Below are 20,558 nucleotides of genomic sequence, written 5' to 3' on the forward strand. Positions count from 1 at the left end.
ATTAGGGGGTCCTCGGACAGCCGGACTATATGCTTATGCCGGACTGCTGGATTATGAAGATACAAGATTGAAGACTTCGTCCCGTGTCCGGGTGGGACTCTCCTTTGCATGGAAGGCAAGCTTGGCAATTTGGATATGTAGATTCCCTTCTCTGTAACTAACTCTGTGTAACCCTAGCCCCCTCCGGTGTCTATATAAACCAGAGGGTTTAGTCCATAGGACAACAACAATCATAATCATAGGCTAGCTTCTAGGGTTTAGCCTCTATGATCTCGTGGTAGATCAACTCTCGTAATACTCATATCATCAAGATCAATCAAGCAGGAAGTAGGGTATTACCTCCATAGAGAGGGCCCAAACCTGGGTAAACATTGTGTCCCCGCCTCCTGTTACCATTAGCCTTAGACGCACAGTTCGGGACCCCCTACCCGAGAACCGCCGGTTTGGACACAAGATAGCAATGGGAAGCCCCGACACAACAGACACAAGAGGCGCAATAACGGCGATAACGCCGAAGACACGACTGTCAATTTCGGATTTAGTGGCTCCAAGTGCGGTCAACGGAAAAATACATTTAAAAGAAACAATCCGGGCCCGTCCAGTCTGGATCGCATACTCGATCGTCCATGTCAAATCCACGGCACCCCCGATAAACCAGCCAACCACACCAACAGAGAATGTTGGGTATTTAAACAGGTCGGCAAGCTAAATGCCGAGAATAAGGAAAAGGGTTCGCATAGTGATGACGACGATGAGTCCCGGCCACCGAACACAGGGGGACAGAAGAAATTTCATGCCCAAGTAAAAACGGTAATATGATATACACCACCTATATTCCCAAGCGGGAGCGGAAGCACGCATTAAGGGACGTCTACGCGATGGAGCCAGTCGCCCCAAAGTTCAACCCATGGTCCTCCTATCCGATCACCTTTGATCGCAGGGACCATCCGACCAGTATTCTTCATGGCGGCTCAGCCGCACTAGTCCTTGACCCTATCATTGACGGATTCCACCTCACACGTGTCCACATGGATGGTGGCAGCAGCCTGAACCTGCTTTATCAGGATACCGTGCACAAAATGGGTATCGATCCCTCAAGGATCAAACCCACCAAAACCAACTTCAAAGGTGTCATACCAGGTCTAGAGGCATGTTGTACAGGCTCAATCACACTGGAAGTGGTCTTCGGATCCCCAGACAACTTCCAAAGCAAATATTTAATCTTTGATATCGTCCCCTTCCACAGTGGTTATCACACACTGCTTGGACGAACCACTTTCGCTCGATTCAATGCGGAGCCACACTATGCCTACCTCAAGCTCAAGATGCCCGGACCTCATGGTGTTATAACAGTCAACGGAAATGCAGAGCGCTCCCTCCGCATGGAGGAGCACACCGCGGCCCTTGCAGCAGAAGTACAGAGCAACCTCCTTAGGCAGAACCTCAATTCGGCAATAAGGCCCACGGACACCGGCAAGCGAGTCCAAACTACTCTGCAACAGGATCTTCCGGCCCGTCCAGAGATCACCTAGCAATTCAGCCTCTGTCCTAGTCCCAATCAAGCGGTGAAATTCGTGCCATGCGTACATAATTACGCACTTAAAATACCATGGGCATATACGGAGGCACAGCTAGACCGCAGTCCACAATGCGGCAAAACCGCCCCGGGATCCACATACGTTCACCTTTTTCTTTCTTTCAGGTTCTTCTCTTCTCGAGGCTCTTCCGATAACCTGATCATCGGACCCATTATGGGACGGATACACCAAGGAAGCAAGGAGCTTTGGCATACAAGGGAATCTCCAGGTGGTCTCTGCTAATGATCGCTATACTTGTTTTACATACCCACACATAGCTCGCTCTTGGTTAGGGCATGTCAAATAGCCCTATTTGCTTATCGCACTACTTGTATACATACGCCTTGATGTATTACTCAAATAACAATGGAAAACAATTTTCAGCGTCAGCTTATTACTTCATTTTTTCCTTGACTGTTTATTTATTAAAAATCGCACCCATACATTCTGGTACGTTCAGTTCGCCAGGGGCTTCAGTGTACCCCATAACACGGCAAGAAAGTCCGAACACTTTTAATAGAGCGGCACCCCGAACTTATAGCATTATATGCATCAGCGCCGAATCATGTCTTGGGTCAATAGTTGAGTTGCCCAGCTCCTGTGCTTGCTACCCTACGTTCCGCTATATCGGCTACGGTAGTAAAGGGAGAACTACTGCGATTGTGTCCCGGTTCTTCCGGGCAAGCACCTTGATATGTCTCCAACGTATCTATAATTTTTGATTGTTCCATGCTATTATATTACCCCTTTTGGATGTTTATGGGCTTTATTTTACACATTTATATCATTTTTGGGACTAACCTACTAACCGGAGGCCCAGCTCGTATTGCTGTTTTTTTGCCTATTTCAGTATTTCAAAGAAAAGGAATATCAAATGGAGTCCAAACAGAACGAAACCTTCGGGAGCGTGATTTTTGGAACGAACGTGATCGAGAGGACTTGGAGTGCAAGCCAAGAAGCAGCCAAGGCTCCCATGAAATAGGAGGGCGCCCCCCCTATAGGGCGCGCCCCCTGTCTCGTGGGCCCCTCGGGCGGCCACCGACGTACTTCTTCCTCCTATATATATACCTACGTATCATGAAAACATCCAGGAGGCAGACGAAACACAATTTCCAACACCGTAACCTTCTGTATCCGCGAGATCCCATCTTGGAGCCTTCGCCGGCACTCTGCAGGAGGGGGAATCGACCACGGAGGGCTTCTACATCAACATCCTTGCCCCTCCGATGAGTTGTGAGTAGTTTACCACAGACCTACGGGTCCATAGTTATTAGCTAGATGGCTTCTTCTCTCTTTTTGGATCTCAATACAATGTTCTCCCCCTCTCTTGTGGAGATCTATTCGATGTAAACTCTTTTTGCAGTGTGTTTGTCGAGATCCAATGAATTGTGGGTTTATGATCAAGTTTACCTTTGAATAATATTTGAATCTTCTCTGAATTCTTTTATGTATGATTGAGTTATCTTTGCAAGTCTCTTCGAATTATCAGTTTGGTTTGGCCTACTAGATTGATCTTTCTTGCCATAGGAGAAGTGCTTAGCTTTGGGTTCAATCTTGCGGTGTCCTTACCCAGTGACAGAAAGGTTTGCAAGGCACGTATTGTATTGTTGCCATCGAGGATAACAAGATGGGGTTTATATCATATTGCTTGAGTTTATCCCTCTACATCATGTGATCTTGCTTAATGTGTTACTCTGTTCTTATGAACTTAATACTCTAGATGCAGGCAGGAGTTGGTCGATGTGTGGAGTAATAGTAGTAGATGCAGGCAGGAGTCGGTCTACTTGTTATGGACGTGATGCCTATATACATGATCATGCCTAGATAATCTCATAACTATGCGCTTTTCTATCAATTGCTCAACAGTAATTTGTTCACCCACCGTAATACTTATGCTATCTTGAGGGAAGCCACTAGTGAAACCTATGGCCCCCGGGTCTATCTCTTATCATATTTGCTTTCAATCTACTTTTATTTGCATCTTTACTTTTTGCATCTATATTGTAAAATACCAAAAATATATTTATCTTATCATACTATCTTTATTAGATCTCACTTTCGCAAGTGGCCGTGAAGGGATTGACAACCCCTTTATTGCATTGGTTGCGAGTTCTTAGTTTATTTGTGTAGGTGCATGGGACTTTTGAGGAGCCTCCTACCGGATTGATACATTGGTTGTCAAAAACTGAGGGAAATACTTACGCTACTATTGCTGCATCACCCTCTCCTCTTCGAGGAAAACCAACGCAAGCTCAAGACGTAGCAAGAAGGATTTCTGGCACCATTGCCGGGGAGGTCTTCGCTCAAGTCAAGACATACCAAGTACCCATCACAAACCCATCTCCCTCGCATTTACATTATTTGCCATTTGCCTATCGTTTTCCTCTCCCCCACTATACCCTTGCCGTTTTATTCGCCCTCTGTTTCCCAATCTCCTCCTCTCTTTTTCGCTTGCCTTTTTCTGTTTGCTTGTGTGTTGGATTACTTGTTCCCATGGCACAAGATAATACCAAATTGTGTGATTTCTCGAATACCAATAATAATGATTTCCTTAGTACTCCGATTGCTCCTCTTAATGATGTTCAGTCTTGTGAAATCAATACTGCTTTGTTGAATCTTGTTATGAAAGATCAATTCGCCAGCCTTCCTAGTGAAGATGCCGCTACTCATCTAAACAATTTTGTTGATTTGTGTGATATGCAAAAAAAAGAAAGATACAAATAACAATATTGTTAAATTGAAGTTATTTCCGTTTTCACTTAGAGATCGTGCTAAAGTTTGGTTTTCGTCTTTGCCTAAAAATAGTATTGATTCTTGGAACAAGTGCAAAGATGCTTTTATCTCTAAGTATTTTCCTCCCACTAAGATTATCACTCTTACGAACGATATTATCAATTTTAAACAACTTGATCATGAGCATGTTGCCCAATCTTGGGAAAGAATGAAATTGATGCTTCGCAATTGCCCTACTCATGGTTTGAATTTATGGATGATCATACAAATTTTTTATGCCGGTTTGAAAATTGCTTCTAGAAAACTTTTAGATTCGGCCGTGGGAGGCACATTTATGGAAATCTCGTTAGGAGATGCTACAAAACTTCTTGATAATATTATGGCTAATTATTCTCAATGGCACACTGAAAGATCTTCTAGTAAAAAAGTGCATGCTATAGAAGAAATCAATGTTTTGATTGGAAAGATGGATGAACTTATGAAGATGTTTGCTACTAAAAATACTCCTCTTGATCCCAATGATATGCCTTTGTCTTCTTTGATTGAGACTAATAATGAATCTATGGATGTGAATTTTGTTGGTAGGAATAGTTTTGGAAACAATGCTTATAGAGGAAACTTTAATGCTAGACCATTCCCTAGTAATTCCTCTAATAATTATGGAAATTCCTACAATAATTCTTATGGTAATTTTAAGAAGATGCCCTCTTATTTTGAGAATAGTGTGAAAGAATTTATGATTTCTCAAAAGAAAAACTGCTCAAAGTTGATGATTTGGCTAGGAACGTTGATAGACTTTCGCTTGATGTTGATTCTCTTAAACTTAGATCTTCTCCTCCTAAGCATGATATCAATGAGTCTCTCAAACTAATGAGAATTTCCATATATGAATGTAAGGAAAGAACCGCTAGATTACGTGCTAAGAAAGATAGCTTTATAAAAGCGTGTTCTTCTAGTTTCCATGAAAATAATGATGAGGATCTTAAAGTTATTGATGCGTCTCCTATTAGATCTATGTTTTGCAATATGAATTTTAATGATTATGGGACTGATGATGAATCAACTTTGCCTAGTAGGCATCCCAAGAATTAGGAGTCTTTAGATCTTGATGCTAAAATTGGTAAAAGTGAGATTGGAGAGTCCTCAACTTCTAATAACATTGAACCTACTATCTCGGATTTCAAGGAATTTGATTATGATAATTGATATTTAAAAGGTTGTATTTCCTTGTTGCACTCCATTGTTAATTCTCCTCATGCTTATAGTCAAAATAAAGCTTTTACCAAACATATTGTTGATGCCTTGATGCAATCTTATGATGAAAAACTTAATTTGGAAGTTTCTATACCTAGAAAACTTAATGATGAGTGGGAACCTACTATAAAGATTATAATTAAAGATTATGAGTGTTTTGATTTGTGTGATTTGGGTGCTAGTGTTTCCACGATTCCGAAAACTTTATGTGATATTCTAGGTTTCCATGATCTTGATGATTGCTCTTTAAATTTGCACCTTGTGGATTCCATCATTAAAAAACCAATGGGAAGGATCGATGATGTTCTTATTGTTACAAATAGAAATTTGGTGCCCGCGGATTTTATCGTTCTTGATATAGATTGCAATCTTTCTTGCCCTATTATTCTTGGTAGACCTTTCCTTAGAACGATTGGTGCGATTATTGATATGAAGGAAGGGAATATTAGATTCCAATTTCCATTAAAGAATGGCATGGAGCACTTCCCAAGAAAGAAAGTCAAATTACCTTATGAATCCATCATGCGGGCTACTTATGAATTTAGTGCCAAAGATGGCACCCGTTAGATCTATCTTTGCTTTTATGCCTAGCTAGGGCGTTAAACGATTGCGCTAGTTGGGAGGCAACCCAATTTTCTTTATGTTTTTTGTTTTTGCTCCTGTTTAGTAATAAATCTTGTATCTACCTTCTGTCTAGATGTGTTTTTAAGTTTTAATTAGTGTTTGTGCCAAGTAGAACCTATAGGATAACCTACGATGATAGTTGATTTGATTATGCTGAAAAACAGAAACTTTGCGCGCACAAATATAATTTTGTTAAATCACAGGAACATTCTTTTGCGTTGATTCTTTTTGCTTCTGTTCAATAAACAAATTGTCCAGGACGTCCTATTTTGGTAGGATTTTTATAGTTCCAGAAGTTTGCGTTAGTTACAGATTGCTACAGAATGTTCTATTTTTTACAGATTCTGTTTTTCATGTGTTGTTTGCTTATTTTGATGCATCTATGGCTAGTAAAATAGTTTATGAACCATAGAGAAGTTGGAATACAGTAGGTTTAACACCAAAATAAATAAAGAATGAGTTCATTACAGTACCTTATGTGGTGGTTTTGTTTCTTTCACTAACGGAGCTTATAAGATTTCCTGTTGAGTTTTGTGGTGAAGTTTTCAAGTTTTGGGTAAAGCTTTTATGGACTATGGAATAAGGAGTGGCAAGAGCCTAAGCTTGGGGATGCCCATGGCACCCCAAGATATTCAAGGATATCCAAAAGCCTAAGCTTGGGGATGCCCCGGGAAGGCATCCCCTCTTTCGTCTTCGTTCATTGGTAACTTTACTTGGAGCTATATTTTTATTCGCCACATGATATGTGTTTTGCTTGGAGAGTCGTGTATTGTATTTGTCTTTGCTTTTTAGTTTACCCCAATCATCCTTGCTGTACACAACTTTTGGGAGAAGCCTATTTGATTAGAATTTGCTAGAATACTCTATGTGCTTCACTTATATCTTTTGAGTTTGATAGTTTTTGCTCTAGTGCTTCACTTATATTCTTTAGAGCACGGTGGTGTCTTAATTTTGAAGAAATTACTAGTCTCTCATGCCTCACTTATATCTTTTTGAGAGTCTTTTAGAACAGCATGGTATTTTCTATGGTTACAAAGTTGGTCTTAGAATGATGAGCATCCAAGTTGGGTATAATAAAAACTATCATAGGAAAAGAATTGGATGCTATGATCAATTTGATGCTTGATAATTGTTTTGAGATATAAAGGTAGTAATGTTAGGTTCATGTTAGTGGGTAATTATGAAATTGAGAAATATTTTTGTTGAAGTTGGCAAGTCCCGTAGCATGCACGATGGTAAAAGTTGTGTGACAAATTTGTTGCATGAGGTGCTCTTTTGATTGTCTTCCTTATGAGTGGCAGTCAGGGACGAGCGATGGTCTTTTCCTACCAATCTATCCATCTTGGGGCATGCGTATTAGTACTTTGCTTCGAGGGCTAAGTAGGATTTTGCAATAAGTATATGAGTTCTTTTGACTAATGTGAGTCCATGGATATATGCACACTCATCCTTCCACTTTGCTAGCCTTTATTATTACCGCGCAACTCTCGTCGGTATCATGAACCCTTTATTTTACCTTCCTCAAAACAGCCACCATACCTACCTATTATGGCATTTCCATAGCCATTCCGAGATATATTACCATGCAACTTTCCACCATTCCGTTCATTATGACACGTTCCATCATTGTCATATTGCTCTTTGCATGATCATGTAGTTCACATCGTATTTGTGGCAAGGCCACTTTAATAATTTTCATACATGTCGCTCTTGGTTCATTGCATATCCAGGTACATTGCCGGAGGCATTCATATAGAGTCATATCTTGTTCTAGCTTTGAGTTGTAATTCTTGAGTTGTAAATCCATAAAAGTGTGATGATCTTCATTATTAGATCATTGTCCTAGTGAGGAAAGGATTATGAAGGCTATGATTCCCCCACAAGTCGGGATGAGACTTCGGACTTTACAAAAAAAAAAGAAAGGCCAAAAAGAAGAAAAAAGAAAGGCCAAAGAAAAAAAGATAAAAAGATAAAAAATAAAAAAATAAAATAAAATAAAATAATAAAATAAAATGAGAGAAAAAGAGAGAAGGGACAATGCTACTATCTCTTTTTCCACACTTGTGCTTCAAAATAGCACCATGATCTTCATGATAGAGAGTCTCCTATGTTGTCACTTTCATTTACTGAGTGGGAATTTTTCATTATAGAACTTGGCTTGTATATTCCAATGATGTGCTTCCTCAAAATGCGCTAGGTCTTCGTGAGCAAGCAAGTTGGATGCACACCCACTTAGTTTCTTTTGTTGAGCTTTCATATATTTATACCTCTAGTGCATCCGTTGCATGGCAATCCCTACTCACTCATATTGATATCTATTAATGGGAATCTCCATATAGCCCGTTAATACACCTAGTTGATGTGAGCCTATCTTCTCCCTTTTTGTCCTTAATACCACCACCATATACCACCATAGTGCTATGTCCATGGCTTGCGCTCATGTATTGTGTAAGAGTTGAAAAAGCTGAAGCGCGTTAAAAAGTATGAAACAATTGCTCGGCTCGTCATTGGGGTTGTGCATGATGGGAGTATTTTGTGTAATGAAAATGAAGCATGGCCTAACTATATGATTTTGTAGGGATAAGCTTTCTTTGGCTATGCCATTTTGATAGGACATGATTATGTTAGTATGCTTTGAAGCATTATTATTTTTATGTTTTATAAGCTTTTATTTTGTATGATTTGGATCTGAACACTCATGCCACAATAAAGAAAATTACATTGAGAATTATGCTAGGTAGCATTCCACATCAAAAATTTCTTTTTTATCATTTACCTTGGGGATGGTTGATATGTCTCCAACGTATCTATAATTTTTGATTGTTCCATGCTATTGTATTACCCCTTTTGGATGTTTATGGGCTTTATTTTACACATTTATATCATTTTTGGGACTAACCTACTAATCGTAAGCCCAACCCGTATTGTTGTTTTTTTGCCTATTTCAGTATTTCGAAGAAAAGGAATATGAAACGGAGTCCAAACGGAATGAAACCTTCGGGAGCGTGATTATTGGAACGAACGTGATCCAGAGGACTTGGAGTGCAAGCCAAGAAGCAGCCTAGGATCCCACGAGATAGGAGGGTGCGCCCCCCCCTGTCTCGTGGGCCCCTCGGGAAGCCACCGATGTACTTCTTCCTCCTATATATACCTACGTACCCCAAAAACATCCAGGAGGTGGACGAAATACAATTTCCAACACCGTAACCTTCTGTATCCACGAGATCCCATCTTGGAGCCTTCGCCGACACTTTGCCGGAGGGGGAATAGACCGTGGAGGGCTTCTACATAAACATCCTTGCCCCTCCGATGAGTTGTGAGTAGTTTACCACAGACCTACGGGTCCATAGTTATTAGCTAGATGGCTTCTTCTCTCTTTTTGGATCTCAATACAATGTTCTACACCTCTCTTGTGGAGATCTATTCGATGTAAACTCTTTTTGCGGTGTGTTTGTCGAGATCCGTTGAATTGTGGGTTTATGATCAAGTTTATCTATGAATAATATTTGAATCTTCTCTGAATTATTTTATGTATGATTGAGTTATCTTTGCAAGTCTCTTTGAATTATCAGTTTGGTTTGGCCTACTAGATCGATCTTTCTTGCCATGGGAGAAGTGCTTAGCTTTGGGTTCAATCTTGCGGTGTCCTTACCCTGTGACAGAAAGGGTTGCAAGGCACGTATTGTATTGTTGCCATCGAGGATAACAAGATGGGGTTTATATCATATTGCTTGAGTTTATACCTCTACATCATGTCATCTTGCTTAATGCGTTACTCTATTCTTATGAACTTAATACTCTAGATGCAGGCAGGAGTCGGTCGATGTGTGGAGTAATAGTAGTAGATCCAGGCAAGAGTCAGTCTACTTGTTATGAACGTGATGCCTATATACATGATCATGCCTAGATAATCTCATAACTATGCGCTTTTCTATCAATTGCTCGACAGTAATTTATTCACCCACCGTAATACTTATGCTATCTTGAGAGAAGCCACTAGTGAAACCTATGGCCCCCGGGTCTATCTCTTATCATATTTGCTTTCAATCTACTTTTATTTACATCTTTACTTTTTGCATCTATATTATAAAATACCAAAAATATATTTATCTTATCATACTATCTTTATTAGATCTCACTTTCGCAAGTGGCCGTGAAGCGATTGACAACCCCTTTATTGTGTTGGTTGTGAGTTCTCAGTTTTTTTGTGTAGGTGCGTGGGACTTTTGAGGAGCCTCCTACTGGATTGATACCTTGGTTCTCAAAAACTGAGGGAAATACTTACGCTACTATTGCTGCATCACCCTCTCCTCTTCAAGCAAAACCAACGCAAGCTCAAGACGTAGCACACCTTAGTAGAGAAAGCCAAAAATTGACTGTCATCATGCGGCGAGAGCTGGTCGCTGTTCGAGAGGTTTCAAATCCTTAAAGAATTTTTCCGCTTTATGCGAGGAATCGGTCTTTGTCCGATTTAGGCGTGTATAGCGCCCCAAGTTCGGCCTTCTGAATACTAAGGGCTACGCCAACATTTAAAATTATAGAACTCCTATGGCTAAGTGAGGATGATAAAGCTGTATAGTCCGATTGCCTTGTTCGTTGCACTCGACACCTCCGTAAAGGACCAAAAAGTTGGATAAAGAGTGGTTAGATTTATCCCGAACACCCCTGTACTAGTTACATGGGGGCATAAGCCGACGACTGGCCAACCCTCAGATTTTATAAATGGCTGCACAGGAGGTAAAATTTTAAATCAACAAGCATTATATTGCACGATTGAACTTGTTTCATAGTACAGGATAAAATGAATGCATTCATTCAAATATTACATCCTCTATGCATTGCTCCGCCACAAAGCGGGATCCCTTCAAGACACCGTCATTATATTGTTCAGGTCGGCGGTGCTTTTCCCTTTGGTGCCCCCTCGGTCATCAGCACCGTGGCGTCCATCTTCGCCCTATGCATCTTCGCATGGGCAGAGGCCATCCACGCACCTTCAATGCAAACCAACCGCTTTATGACTTCAAGTCGTGGGCAGGCACTCACAAGCTGCTTCACGAGTCCGAAGTAGCTGCTGGGCATAGGCTCGGCATGCCATAGCCGGACTATGAGGTCCTTCATGGCCAGTTCGGCTGCCTTGTGCAGCTCGACTAGTTGCTTCAGTTGGTTGCTCAAGGGCATCAGATGTTCTGTCCCAAGATATTGAGACCAGAACAACTTCTGTGTTGAGCTCCCTTCTTCGGCACGATAGAAGTCTGCGGCATCTGATATGCTGCGCAGCAGATCTGCAAACGCTCCTGGAGAACTCCAAATTCGGGTAAGTAAAAAGAATGCCCCCTTCACATGCTTGCTTTGCATAACAAATGCCTTACCCGCCGCAATCTTTTTGGCCGCCTGGATCTCCTGGAGGGCCTTCTGGGCTTCGGCTTTGACGTCTTGTGCACTCTGGAGGGCCTTGGCAAGCTCGGACTCTTGACTCTTAGAGTCATGCTCCAAGGACTCTGTCGGGGAAACTGATCCACGAACACCTATGGGACCGGCGGACCGAGCCCCTTCACGCGCTCCTAGAGAGGCCCCCAGGGCGACACGTTGGTGGATGCGCTGGAGCGAGGGCACAGAGTGGCTGCCTGCCGCGGCAAGCGCCTTGCCGCGACTGTTGCCTTGTTGGGTTTGGAAGCTTGTCGCTCGCCGGGCCTCGAGATGCCTTGGTTGGTCTTCCCGGCAAGCTCCTCTTGCCAGGGCCTTGTTGCCTTGCCGGGGCGCGTGGCGCATCGCGGCAAGTTCCTTGGGATGCCTTGGTTGGCCTTCCCAGCAAGCTCCTCTTGCCGGGGCCTCGTCTCCTGAGCTTAAATACTTTGTTCTTGAATGGCTCCAAAGGAACCACGGAAGACCTTGGCCTTCCCGGCAAGCCTTGCCGCGGGGTGCTGCAACTGCCCGTGCACGAGTTCGGGATACTAGGGTACCCCTACTCTAGTACAACGATAGGAGCCCCCGGGCCTGGGCCACACACGGTGCCGAGCGCTGTTGGGCCAGGCCCAAAACAGGGCATGGGCACACGCGGCCTGGGCCACGCCGAATCTGACTCCGTATCCACTGCGCCCTCCCCTAACGGCACGCGTTGAATGCGGCATCGTGGGAGAGATCGTGGGTGGTTTCTTTATTCGGAAGGGTGAAACGTCCGCCCCCTCCCTCTTTATAAGCAGAGGAAACAGGGGCAGTTCGTTCCCCCTCGCTGGTTGCTACTACTCCATCTTCTCAAACCTCCGCCGCTCCCCCCTTCTTCTCCAACTGAGAGAGAGTAGCGCTCCGCCCCCCATTGCCACCAGCATCACCAACGCCGTCGACCTCCCCCACCACCTCTGCCATGGCTCCGAAAGCCGACAAGGGGAAGGGCGTGAAGTCGGCCGAGGCGCAGCGGCTCGCGGTGCTGCGGAAGGAGAAGGCGATCTTCTCCCCCCAGCTCGGCGCGAAGGAGCTGAGGGAGTACTTCTACCTCTTCTGGGCGACGGAGACGCGAGCGCATCCGCGCACGAGGGTACTCCCGGCCGCTGCTTCTGAACTGGCTCCAAACGGGTACCCATTCTTCGCGTTGTTCTTCTATTGCGGGCTCTGCCCGCCCTTCTCGGAGTTCTTCTGCAACATAATGAACACCTACAGGCTCCGCCTCCTTGACTTCACCCCCAACGCCGTTCTGACCATGGCAGTTTTCGCACATTTGTGCGAAAACTTTGTCGGAGTCCACCCAAATGTAGCCCTTTTCCGCCACTTTTTCATGCCTCGGGTCGAGAGAGGAGAGCCGCTTGCCGGAGGGATCGCCTGGATCTCGAGAGTCGGCAAGAAGGAGGCGTATCTGGAGTGTGAGCTCCGCAGCAAGTGGGAGGAGTGGAGAGCGGAGTGGTGCTGGATCATAGAGGAGAACCCGCAGCCATTCACTGCCGTGCGTCAAGCCCCAATAGTGCGTGGTAATGATTGGAGCAACGTAGCCCCGGAGGACGAGAGGCTGAAGATCGCCATCACTAGGATCCTTCGCCTCAGGCTTGCCGGGCTCACCGTAGGCGCCGTTGGCGCAGATTTCCTTCGCCGCCGCATCGCCCCTCTGCAGGAGAGGGGGAGGCTCGCCTGGGAGTTCAAGAACTCGGCGGACATCATGAGGCTGCGGTCGGGCCTCAACTTCAATTTCACAGTCCTGGAGCTGGATGCGATGCTCCTGGAGTTGTTCAAACGAGATCCCCAACATCCATTCACGCTGCCGAGGAGCGTCGTTCCGCTTTGCAACAATTCGTCCCCTGATCGGATCCGCGCGATGATGCCGTTGTGCGATTCACACGGAATTGCCCCAACTTGGCAAGAACCCGCGGATGACGTTGTACAAGCGTTCTTCGACGACTTGGTGGAAGTACCGGTCCGCGCCGACGAGCAGAAGAGCCTCACCCGCGACACTACCGACGCGGAGCTGCAGCGCATCGCCACTAGGGCGGAAGAGGCTACGGCAGCAGCTGCCGCGGGTGCGTTCGGGTTCACCTTGGAGGAGGCAGAGGCGGCAGAGGCTGCAAACCTTGCCGAGCGCGTGGAGTTCATCGGCGAGGAAGAGCTTGCCGGTCCTGAAGACGAGCCGAGCGAGGCCGGCGAAGAAGAGCCCGAGCCTTCAGACAACTTGCCGCAGGCGGAGCCCCCGGCCCCGCCAAGGAGGCGTCTCCGCAGGGCCGGGGACGCAGCGGGGCGGCAAACGGGTCAACAGCCACCGAGCCGCGCGACACGCTCCACCGCGGCAAGCACTGTTGCTGCGGGAGCGCCTCACGCCGCTGCGGCAAACTGGAGCGGGATCTTCCCGGTCCACCGCCGCTGCCCCTGCCAAGCGGGCTAGGGAGCCGGACTTCGATCTCTCTGCGCTCAGCTCCGACGAGGAGGAAGAAGAGTAAGTTCCCCTTGCTGCCCTCGTAGTTCTTCAATTCTTGCTATCTTGTTGCTCTCGTCTTGCATCTGACTTGCTCCAATCTGAAACGATTCCTTTTCAGGACGCTGGCTCAGAGAGCGGCGAAGAGGGCCAAGGCCCCGATGATTGTCGTCAAAGACGATCCCACCGTGTCAGCAGGGGGTGGGTCTGAGACCACCTTGACAGACCCTGCAGCCACTCCCCAAAGCAGCCCCCAGCGCAGCCACCATCGTAAGTTTGTAGTTTTACTTCCTACCGTCGGGCGCGCATGGGTGCTCTTTTACTGACATCTTGCTTGTTGATTTGTGTAGGAGCAGAACAGCCTCACCATGAGGGCCCGGAAGCCGCCCCCGAAGTGCCATCTGCTTCGACTATGCCGCCAAGGGAGGAGTCCCCGGCAAGGGAGCGCTCTCCGGCAAGGGAGGACTCCCCGGCAAGGGACAATTCTCCGGCAAGGGACAGCACCAACGACCCTGCAGCGACTGAGACCGCAACTGCAGATCTTGGTACATGTAACCTTCTTGCCTGAAATCTTCCCTTGGGTTCTTCTTCTTTTGACTTTCCTTTCTTGGATTTTTGCTTGACTTTTCTCCCTTCTTCGTTCCTTAGATCCATCTGCTGCGGAGCCAATGGAGACTGAGGACGCCGGTGAGGAAGGCGCGCGTGGCAGCAACGACGATGACGCCACCCACGAAGAAGGGGCCGGTGCTGATGAGCCCGTCGGCGAAGAGGCCGCCAAGGCTGCCGCCGCGGAAGCTGGCGAGGGGCCGGGCGATTGCACTAATGGCCCTGAGGCCGCAGGAGCGCCACGCGCTGCGCCGACCGCCGATCCCTCCGCCGCTGCCGCGGAGCCAGGCTCCGAGAGCCCCAGCCCGGGGCCTACCTGAAGGCCAGCGACGAAATCTTCATCAAGCTTCCCTGGGCGTCGAGCTCCAAGGCGCCCGTCGAGGGAGAAGCTTTTGACGAGGAGGTGCTCGCCTCCGCCAGGTTGTCGTTGGTCGATGCACCAAGCAGCAATAGTGGCGAGCCTGAGGAAGAGCAGCTGCTGCGGAAGCTGCTGTCACTCTACCGCGCAGGACAAGCCAAGTTGGCTTCCCGGGAAGCGCTTGTCGCGAAGGCGGGAGTCGATATGGAGAAACGCGCGGAGGAGCTCCGGGACCTCAATCAAGAAGCTCTCCGGTCCCTGGCACAGGAGCGGGAGCGACTCGCCGAGGAGCGTACAGCCTTCCTCCTCGAGAAGGCCGAAGCTGAGGAGGAACAAAGGCTTGCTGCCGAGCAGCAAGCCGCGCGAGAAGGCGAGTTGGTGCAGCGGAAGGCCAACCTCGACAGCTATGAGGAGGAGCTTGTCGCGCGCGAGGAAACACTTGGCGGGGCTCTCAAGGAAGCAAGGGATGCTACCGCAACTGCAGAGGCCGCCAAGAAAGAGCTGGAGGCGAAGGTGGCGCAGCTGGAGGCCAATATCAGGAAGAGCGGCAAGGAGATTGCCGCGCTCAAGCGTGAGCGCGAGAAGGATGCTGCTGCCCATGGTGAGCTGCAAGGTCTCCTCGCTGAGAGGAACAAGGAGCTCAATGCCGCCAAGGAGTCCAACGCGGATCTCGAGTTGAAGCTGGCTACGCTGACTCAGACGCTGGATGCCGCCAATGAGCGAAAGGTGACCTTGTCGGAGAAGGTCAAGGCCGACGCGGCGCTGCTGGCGAGCATCGCCGTTACCCAGAACTCGTTTAGGGAGACGGTGGATCACTGGACCGAAGGTTTGGTGAATATCGCTGCAGTCATCGACGGGGAGCTAGCGCAGCTGGGGATGGAGGACTTTAGGTATCCTTCTGACGAGAATCTCCAACCCAGCGCCAAGCTCAGCCTCTTCAAGGGCGTGGCGACGGCACTCCAGCGGCTCCGGGAGAGGATCCCAAAGCAGCTGGCCGACGAGTTGCGTAGGATTTGCGCGGGAGCTCTCCAGAAGGTGCTGATGAAGGTGGCCTTCCGCAATCCAGGCCTCAACCTCACCAACGTCCTCAGGTCCTTGCCACCTGACGCCGATCTGGGTGCGCTCAAGGCCCTTGTCGCACCCATTGTGGACAAGGTGAGCGAGATCAAGAGGGTTGAGGGCGATCGCGTAGACTAGGCCGCCCATATCTTTTTCTCCTTGTCGCTGCTGGCCACATTACAAGATCAATCTGTTAGAGCCGCGACAAGTTTATTTTGTAATATAACTCTATTTCTGGTATCAATTGCTACATTATTTCCTTTACTAGATTCCTTCCTTTGTATGTCTTTACCCTACGCTTTTAGGGAACTTGTCGGCGCAGGCACCCGAGCCGCGAGCGCTGAGTGCGGGACATCAGCAGCCTGCTGGCGGTGCCGCTTCCGACAAGAAACCTTGTCGCGACTGGTTGCAGCACACTTAAGTTGTTGAGCGGACTCGAAACAAAGTAATGGCGCAACTAGCTATGAGTTGGTTCCTCCGCGCACAGGTTTTCCATACAAAGCATGGTCGTTTGAGGAAGATAACTTAAAATTTTCAAAACCAATTACTCAAACTTTGGCAACTTAGCTTTTCTGTCGTTTGCTTTCCGGCAAGGCGAAACTTGCTTGAATGATGCCTGGTCCACATCATAATCTTCCCCTTTCCCCCCGGCAAACTTGTGTGCGAGGGGAACCTTGCTTTCCTTTAGAAAAAGAAAGAAGAGAAAATAAAGATATGGTGCCTTTCGGCTCGTTACTGCTTACCGGGGGTAGGTGCTGCACAAAGTGTCAGATAATACATGCAAATATAAGGTAGAAAGCATGAAATCGACAAGATGTGCGGAGCACATGAGCTTTACTTATGCACGGGATCTGCGCCCGGCTTTGTACAAAGGATTACATGCAACATCGGCAAGACTTGTACAAAAGGTGGTTGCCGGAACGGTTTCCGGCAACCGTGCCCTACGGGTAAAACTTACGAAGATGCTCAATGTTCCAGGAGTTGCTCACCGGAGTGCCATCTTCGGTCTCAAGGCGGACAGCGCCAGGCCTAGTGACTCGTTTCACCCGGTAAGGGCCTTCCCACTTCGGCGTCAACTTGTTGGAATTCTTTGCGAACTGAACGCGCCGAAGAACAAGGTCGCCTTCCTCAAAGCTTCTGGCATTAACTTTGCGGCTATGGTAGCGGCGCAAAGCTTGCTGGTATCGAGCAGCTCGTACAGCAGCCTGAAGACGATCCTCCTCAAGGAGCAGCGCGTCATCTTGCCGCAGCTGCTCTTGCTCAAGCTCATCATAAGCGAGCACTCGAGGTGATCCGTATACGAGTTCTGTGGGGAGAACTGCCTCTGCTCCATAGACTAGAGCAAAAGGCGTCTGGCCAGTGGCTCGATTTGGCGTCGTCCTGATCGACCAAAGAACCACCGGCAGCTCCTCGATCCAGTTCCTTCCGCATTTGCACAGCCTGTCGAAAGTTCTGGTCTTGAGCCCGCGCAGCACTTAAGCATTTGCCCTCTCCGCTTGACCGTTGCTTCTCGGATGAGCAACAGAAGCGAAGCAGACCTTGGCGCCAAGGTCTTGGACGTACTGCATGAAGGTGTGGCTCGTGAATTGCGTGCCGTTGTTGGTGATGATCCTGTTAGGGATCCCGAAATGGCAAACAATCGACCTGAAGAACTTGACTGCTGACTGTGCTATCACCTTCCTCACGGGTTCCACTTCCGGCCACTTTGTGAACTTGTCGATTGCAACGTACAAGTACTCAAAGCCCCCGACAGCTCGGGGGAAGGGCCGAGGATGTTGAGCCCCTAGACCGAAAATGGCCAGGATAAAGGGATTGTCTGGAGAGCTTGAGCTGGCTGATGTATCTGCTTGGAATGGAACTAGCACGCTTCACACTTGGTTACTTGTGCAGTTGCATCCTGGAGGGCTGTCGGCCAAAAGAAACCTTGCCGGAAAGCTTTGCCGGCAAGTGCTCTTGCGCCAATGTGGTGGCCACATATGCCTCCATGTATCTCTGCCAACAGCTTTTGTTCGTCTTCCCGGCAAATACACTTCAATTTCACACCGTTGAGTCTTCTTCTGTACAGTATGCTATCGACAAACTGGTACATACTTGACTGCCGGGCTACTTTTTCCGCTTCTTCTTGCTCTTCGGGAAGTTCTCCTGTCTGAAGGAAATGGACAATCTGCTGTGCCCATGCTGGAGCTTGTGGCTCGACAACAAGGACTAAAGGCACATCTGCTGCTGCGGGAACATCCGCTTCTACGGCAAGAACCCGCGGCTTAGCCGGAGCTTGATGTTCCCCGGCAAGCTTGCCGGAGCAAAGCTTGTCGGGCGCGTCTGCTGCAACGGAACAAACCATAAGGCTTGCCGGAGTAGACTGCTCCTCAGCATCCCTGGTGGTGATCTTGGGGACTTTCTTGGCGGCGGCTTCAGGGAGCTCTGCGGAAAATAGTCACCAGAAATCAACTTTCTCTTCTTGCTTAGCCCAGTCGATGGTGTTACGGATGGTTGAGTCAGCTTGAGCACAAAGATCCCTGGTTCCATAGGTAACTTTAGTGCGGCGCACTTCGACAGGCCATCGGCAATGTCATTCTGAGCTCTCGGGACATGCTCCATCTGTAGGCTGTCAAAGTGCTCTTCTAGCTTTCTCACTTCATCAACATAAGCTTCCATCAACGGACTCTGGTAGTTCTTGTTCACTTGGCGGACGACAAGCTATGAGTCACCCCTGACAATGAGCTTCTTGATCCCAAGGTCTGCCGCGATCCTAAGACCGGCAAGCAATCCTTCATACTCTGCAGTATTGTTGGTTGCTTGCTCCTTGGGAAAGTGCATTTGGACTACGTACTTGAGGTGCTCTCCGGTGGGTGTGGCAAGCAGCACGCCCGCACCGGCGCCTTGCAGCGAGAAGGCACCATCAAAGTACATCAGCCACTCTTTGCTCGCCTCCTTGACGGGGATGCTCGTCTCTGGAATTTCTTCATCTGGTGTTGGCGTCCACTCTGCTATGAATTCTGCCAATGCTCTGCTTTGGATTGTTGAAGTGCTCTCAAACTTGAGGCCAAAGCTTGACAGTTCTAGCGCCCACTCGACAATCCTGCCTGTCGCTTCTGGATTTTGCAGTATCCTCTTCAGCGGAAAGCGAGTGACAACCGTGATCTCATGTGCTTGGAAGTAATGGCGCAGCTTTCTCGAGGCCATGAGAATGCCGAAAAGCAACTTCTGCACGCCAGAGTACCTTGACCTAGCCCCTTGCAGAAGGGAACTGACAAAGTAAACCGGGCGCTGCACCATTCTCTTCTGCACCCTATCATGCTCCTGCGCAGATCCATCCTTGTCAGGACCAGAGCTTGTCGGCGAAGCCCCCTGCTTGTCGTTGGATGCATCTGCCGTGGTTGCTGGCTCATCATCTGCCTCCCTCTCCGCTACGAACGCAGCACTAACCACTTGATTGGTTGCCGCTAGATACAGTAGCAACTTCTCTTGTGGCTTATGTGCGACAAGTGTTGGAGTGGAGGACAGGTATCTCTTCAAGTCCTGCAGCGCAGCCTCCGCCTCCGGAGTCCATTTCATTGGACCTGCCTTTTTCAATATTTTCAAAAATGGCAGGGCGCGCTCAGCAGATCTAGAGATAAACCTGCTGAGAGCAGCCACGCAACCGGCAAGCCTTCGTACATCCTTGACGCGCTTTGGTGCTTCGATCTGCTCAATGGCCTTGATCTTTTTGGGATTGGCTTCAATTCCCCGCTGAGACACGAAGAACCCGAGGAGCTTGCCGGAAGGGACTCCAAAGACGCACTTCTCGGGGTTAAGCTTGAGGTTGATCTTGCGCAGATTTGCAAATGTTTCGTCCAAATCTTGAATCAGGGTAGCCCTGTCCTTGCTCTTGATTACTATGTCATCCATGTAGGCTTCCACATTTCTGTGCATCTGCGGCTCAAAAGCGTGGTGGACCACCCTTGCGAATGTTGAACCAGCATTCTTCAAACCGAAAGGCATCCGTACGAAACAGTACGTGCCACACGGGGTGATGAATGCGGTCTTCTCCTCATCTTCTTCTGCCATGAAGATCTGATGGTATCCTGAGTATGCATCAAGAAATGAAAGCAAATCACATCCGGCCGTGGAGTCAACAATCTGGTCGATGCGCAGCAAAGGAAAAGGGTCTTTGGGACAAGCTTTATTGACATCAGTGAAGTCGATACAAAGCCTCCATTTCCCGTTAGCCTTGCGCACGACTACAGGATTGGCCAACCACATAGGATGGAGCACAACTTCTTGATTTCTTCTACAATGAATTCTTGGTGCTCCACTGCCTGTTTCCTGACTTTCTGCTTGACGGGCCATGCATGAGGACAGACGGCAAGGTGGTGCTCAATTACTTTCCTGGGAACACCGGGGATGTCAGACGGTTGCCATGCAAACACGTTGACGTTCGCCCGCAGGAAAGCAACGAGCGCGCTTTCCTATTTGG

This window comes from Triticum dicoccoides, chromosome 6B (genome assembly GCF_002162155.2).
Source record: "Triticum dicoccoides isolate Atlit2015 ecotype Zavitan chromosome 6B, WEW_v2.0, whole genome shotgun sequence".
Taxonomy (NCBI): domain Eukaryota; kingdom Viridiplantae; phylum Streptophyta; class Magnoliopsida; order Poales; family Poaceae; genus Triticum; species Triticum dicoccoides.